Genomic DNA, 6,226 nt, shown 5'->3' with positions numbered 1-6,226 from the left:
TGAGGTGAGTGGGGCTGAGAGACTTCAAAGAAGTGTGACTGGCCCAAGGTCACCCAGCAGCTGCATGTGGAGGAGCGGAGACGCAAACCCGGTTCCCCAGATTACGAGACTACCGCTCTTAACCACTACACCACACTGGCTCTCAAGAACAGCCTCAACCATCTAGATGCTTTGATTATGAACAGCTGGTGGGATTCACTGAGTCACTTTTCATTAGGCTTATAAAGATGCTTGGAATGTCCTTATTCACAAGAGGACTGAAATGTTCTCTTACACCTTACCAAGAGAACTGACATTTTAAAAACATTCAGAGCAATGCAACAGTGGCTTAGAGCCGATATCCAGGGTCCTGCTTAGCAGAATTAACAGGAGACCCCCACCCAAAATGTAGTTCCTTAACCACATAACAAGTAATATCATCTGCGGAAGGGTTTCCCAAACTTCTGAGTTTTACCTCTACATTCACCTATAAGAAATTGACTAGTGTGCTATAAATTTTTAAGCATCTATTTCAGAGCTCTTTTGAATCCAAACTTTTATAATTAGTTAGTAAATCCATTTCTAGTTTGGTTATTATTGTAGAGGTTTGTTTTTTAATCTATGGTTTTTCTTTGATGCAGATACTACTTGTCAATGCTTTTGTACCTCCCAAAAGTTGGTAGGATTAGCGTTGTCATTGTCATTTTCCTTAAGCAAGGAATCATTGTCAAGTATTTCTGCTTGCCAAAATTGCACATTCATTTTGGACAGACAGGCGTTGATATTATAAATTGCCCTTCTTAAGATAGAAGATGCTTCTACATGCCTCAGGCTTAGCAAATATAATTAAAAGACTCGTGGGTCACTTCACCTGTCTTCTGAATCCTGAGGGCTCTAAGTCTTTTATTGTAAAGAAATGTTTTTGATGCTGGTGAAAGAAGAATGGTTTGTTCTCTCTCTCTCTCTCTCTCTCTCACACACACACACACACACACACACACACACACACACTTTTTCCTTAGCAGTAATGCTTTCCCCCCTTCCTGGCTTCTGAACAAAAGGAATTGTGATATTTTGTGGAATGACTGAGAAAAATTTAGGTAATGGCTTTTAAGGCTGTTCAGTGATTTGCACTTAGAGCTAACACAAAGCACAGAGAGATGTCCTCCTCCTCCTCCTCCTTTTCTTCTTCTTCCTTTAAATGACCTTGCTATAGAAAACAGAACTCTTGGGTTTATTATTCTCTGTTATAAAACACTGCATGTTTCCACCACCAGACCTAGAATGACCTTGAAGGTAAGGCAGCTGAGGCTTGGACTAGGATCTTACTATAGATGGTGCTCACAAGGCCTCAAACCCCACCTCTTTTAAGTAGGGGTGCATCACAAACAAAGGGTGTGAACTGTGAGCGTACAGGTTTTGGGATCAAAATCCCTGTCAGCCATTAAAATTGAGAGGGAACTAAGGCAGGCTGCAATTTCTTACCATCAGTCCCTACCCTTGCCACCTGATAAAAAATAATAATGATAATAAAGCCCAAATAGCTTGTATCCATTCTTTCTGAAAGACTGCATTCCCTCATATGAACCAGCCTTGGTTTTGAGATCTTCCGGGGAGGCCTTGCTATTGGTCCTACCACCATCATAGGCTTCCTTGGTAGGGACATGGGAGAGGGCCTTCTTGGTAGAGGCTGCTACCCAACTGTGGAACTCCCTCCCTAGAGAATTTAGACTAGCAGGTGAATTATTTCTTGTTCCAACAAGTTTTTGGGAATTGGCTGCTTTTAAATAAAGGACTAGCACTGTTCAGTTTTTATTGTAATCTTCTGTATATTTTTAATAGATTAGATAGATAGGTGATGGATACATATAGATAGATAGTTTATCAATGTTTAATTGCATTTTAATGATTTTTTCTTTATTTTTTGATGGTTACGTGGGAGCCGGTTGAAGTTAAATCCTTCGAAGACAGAGGTCCTCTGGCTGGGACGGGACGATATGGGATTGAGGGGGCAACTCCCATCTCTAGCGGGGGTGCAATTAGTGCCAGCACCGTCCGTTAAGAGTTTGGGTGTAATCTTCGACACCTCCCTCTCCATGGAGGCGCAGATCGCAGCTATAACAAAGGCGGCATTTTTTCATCTCCGCCAAGCTAAGCAGTTGGCTCCTTACCTCTCTCGCCCTGACCTAGCCACTGTGATCCATGCGACGGTCACCTCCAGACTGGATTATTGTAACTCGCTCTACGTGGGGCTGCCCTTGAGACTGACCCAGAAACTCCAGAGGGTGCAGAATGCCGCAGCGAGACTCCTTACAGGGTCTTCACTGCGAGATCACATTCATCCGGTGCTATACCAGCTGCACTGGCTCCCGGTGGAGTACAGGATCAGGTTTAAGGTGCTGGTTTTAACCTTTAAAGCCCTATACGGCCTAGGACCCTCGTACCTACGGGACCGCCTCTCCTGGTATGCCCCACAGAGAAACCTACGCTCGTCAAATAAAAACATCCTGAAGGTCCCAGGCCTCAGAGAGGTTAGGCTGGCCTCAACTAGAGCCAGGGCTTTCTCGGCTGCGGCTCCAATCTGGTGGAACGCTCTGTCACAAGAGACTAGGGCCCTGCGGGACCTGACATCTTTCCGCAGAGCCTGCAAGACAGAGTTGTTCCACCAGGCCTTTGGTCAGGGCCCAGCCTGACTCCCTCCTCTGGCAACCTGCACAGAATTTTGCTTAACGGTTGCCATTAATTTGACTTTAATTAATTTTTATAATGGAATGTTTTTAGAATGTTTGATTATTTGATTGTTTGATTATTTAATTGTTGTTAGCCGCCCTGAGCCCGGCTTCGGCTGGGGAGGGCAGGATATAAATAAAATTTATTATTATTATTATTATTATTATTATTATTATTATTATTATTATTAGCTGTTCTTATTTTTATCTGTAAGCTGCCTTCAGTCCCTGTAAGGGGAAAAGGCAGGGCATTAATAATAATAATAATAATAATAATAATAATAATAATAATAATGCAGTGGTGCCTCGCAAGACGAAATTAATTCGTTCTGCGAGTTTTTTCGTCTTGTGAATTTTTTGTCTTGCGAAGCACAGTTTCCCATAGGAAATGCATTGACGGTTTCCCATAGGAATGCATTGACGGTTTTAAGAAAAAGGCGCAAGACGTTTTCTTCGCCTTGCGAAGCAAACCCATAGGGAAATTCGTCTTGCGAAGCAACTCAAAAAACAAAAAACTCTTTCGTCTTGCGAGGCATTCGTCTTGCGAGGTACCACTGTAATAATAATAATCATACCAGCAGGAAACCTCCCATCTACCCTGTGTCCCACATTGGCAGAGCATATATCTCCATGCTACTTCCTTCATCTATTACAGAAATCGAGGCACCAGAGACTAGAACCATAGAACTGTAGAGTTGGAAGTAACCCTAGTCCAGTGCAAAAATCTCATCTAAAGCATCCATAACAGATGGACACCCAACCTCTGCTTGAAAACCTCTCCCCAGGAAGGAGAGCCCACCACCTCCTGAGGCAGCCCATTCCACTGTCAAACAGCTTTTACTGATGTTCAGTCAGAATCTCCTTTATTGTAACTTGAAGCCATTGGTTCAAGTCCTTACCTAGCAGAGCAGGAGAAAGCAAGCTTTCTCCACCTTCCCTGTGGTAGCCCTTGAGATATTTGAAGATGGCTGTGTATCTCCTCTCAGTCTCCTCAGTTCCACCCCCTCCAAGTGACTTGGCCTGCTGCAAAGTCCTCACTCACACACCACCACCATGGATTGTTCTTCACGAAAACAGTGATCATCTGCTTCCATCTGCCCCTTGTATTTGTCAGTGTATCCCATCTGTTCCCCGATGCTTCCATCCCAGATGGCTATCAGCACTGACTGGCTTGAGGCAATTCTTTGAATACTGCCATGAATAACAGGAAGTTTGGAGCGTGTAGTTTTTTATTTTGATCTGGCCACTGAAGAGAATCATTATGAATTTCTTCCTTTTGATGATATCTTTCTTTTAGCCAATTTTTTTAAAAAAGAAAAAAGAAACAATATAGGAAAGGGTATGTGTGTGTTTAAGGAGACTGGTTGCTCCAAGAACCCTTCATTTTCCTTTAATCTCACAAGTGGCTGGTGGCTGCAACCACACATTCCAATTCTCCCAAGCTATCAAGGATAGGTCCTGTTATTTTGTTACCTATCCCTGATAAATTATTGCCAGCAAATCCTTAAAGAAGAAGAAGAAGAAGAAGAGTTTGGATTTGATATCCCGCCTTTCACTCCTCTTCAGGGGTCTCAAAGCAGCTAACATTCTCCTTTCCCTTCCTCCCCCACAACAAACACTCTGTGAGGTGAGTGGGGCTGAGAGACTTCAAAGAAGTGTGACTGGCCCAAGGTCACCCAGCAGCTGCATGTGGAGGAGCGGAGACGCGAACTCGGTTCCCCAGATTAGGAGACTACCGCTCTTAACCACTACACCACACTGGCTCAAGATGCAAGAAACTGTAGCTGTGGTGAAAAGGGTTATATTTATTCAAATATAAGAACATAGAAGATATGCAAACAATCAAACAATAAACCACAATTACCGAAACCAAACCATAGTCTGATCACTGGAATTCCCCTGCTCCCCGAATGGGCATGCATGGCACAAGATGAGAGATCCTGGCACACTTGCAATGACTTTATTGAGAATACACCATAGCTTGCAGGCAGGCCAGTTCTTTCTGCATCCCCCCCCCAAAAAAAAAAAGAGAGCAAGAGAGAATGCAAAAATGCCTAAAATTTTTCAGTCTCAATTCTTGTGTACAGATACGTTTTAGAAGAATTCCTCTGTTTGGAATAGGAATACCAATACCTTGGTTCTCGAATGCCTTGGTACTCATACGTTTTGGCTTCCAAACGCTGCAAACCCGGAAGTAAGTGCCCCTGTTTGTGAACATTTTTTGGAAGCCGAATGTCCGATATGGCTTCTACTTGACTGCAGGAAGCTCCTGCAGCCAATTGGAAGCCGTGCCTTGGTTTTTGAATGGTTTCTGGAGTCGAATGGACTCCAGGAATGGATTAAGTTCGAGAACCAAGGTACCACTATACAATATATCTCATCGTATTGGTGAAGAACATGACCAGGTGGCAGATTTTGCACGTTTAAAACTTGAATAAAAGATTTAGAAGAAGAAGAAGAAGAAGAAGAAGAAGAAGAAGAAGAAGAAGAAGAGAAGAAGAGTTTGGATTTGATATCCCGCCTTTCACTCCCTTTAAGGAGTCTCAAAGCAGCTAACATTCTCCTTTCCCTTCCTCCCCCACAACAAACACTCTGTGAGGTGAGTGGGGCTGAGAGACTTCAAAGAAGTGTGACTAGCCCAAGGTCACCCAGCAGCTGCATGTGGAGGAGCGGAGACGCGAACCCGGTTCCCCAGATTACGAGACTACCGCTCTTAACCACTACACCACACTGGCTCTCATATATAAGGAACACATTGTGAGACAATTCTGTAGGCAACCCCCCCCCACTAGCTTTTAAATCAATAGAGAGGCTTCAGCAGAGTAAACCATTTCATAATATGCTTCTAACAACAAAGAACTGAGAGGTACAGTGGCTGGAACACCTCTTGGCATGAGAATTGGAGCAATCTCAAAGCAGGTGTCTTGTTTTCAGATGGGAAAATATTGGGGTTTATATATTTGAATGTAGCACTTTCAAAAGCTTCCCTGACATCAGGGGTGCCAACTTGAATAAAATATATGGGGGGGGGCAGGTAAGCCCCACCACGCATAATCAATCACGTGACATGATGAACACACACCATTTGAATGGCAACACCCATCAACTTTTGGGGGGGTGGCCCCCTCAAATATTTTATTGGGGGGGGGGAGAAGACTCCTTGGCCCCTAGGAGTTGGCTCCTATGCCTAACATCACACTGCATTCCTAATAAGGATCCTTTAAAAGTAGGTCAGTATGAGTGTACAACTCATGTTTGCTTGTTTGTTAAATTTATATCCCACCCTTCTTCTAACCCTAACCCTTCCAACTGTCCCATTCAAAGTTTCTATGAAAATAAATCAACAAAGTATTTAAAACACCTTAAAAATTGCAGATGGAAAAGAAGGCTAAGGAATTGTGTGGCTTGGCTAAGGCCATAAAGTCGTCGTCTTCTTCTTCTTTGGCAATCACTCGTAGCTGAGTAAGATTGTCTTCCATAAACACAGTTTTAACAATGAGTCCATAAGTGACTGTGGA

The sequence above is a fragment of the Podarcis tiliguerta genome (assembly GCF_965153285.1).
Source record: "Podarcis tiliguerta genome assembly, chromosome: 7".
Taxonomy (NCBI): domain Eukaryota; kingdom Metazoa; phylum Chordata; class Lepidosauria; order Squamata; family Lacertidae; genus Podarcis; species Podarcis tiliguerta.
Note: the sequence above shows the minus strand (reverse complement) of the source record.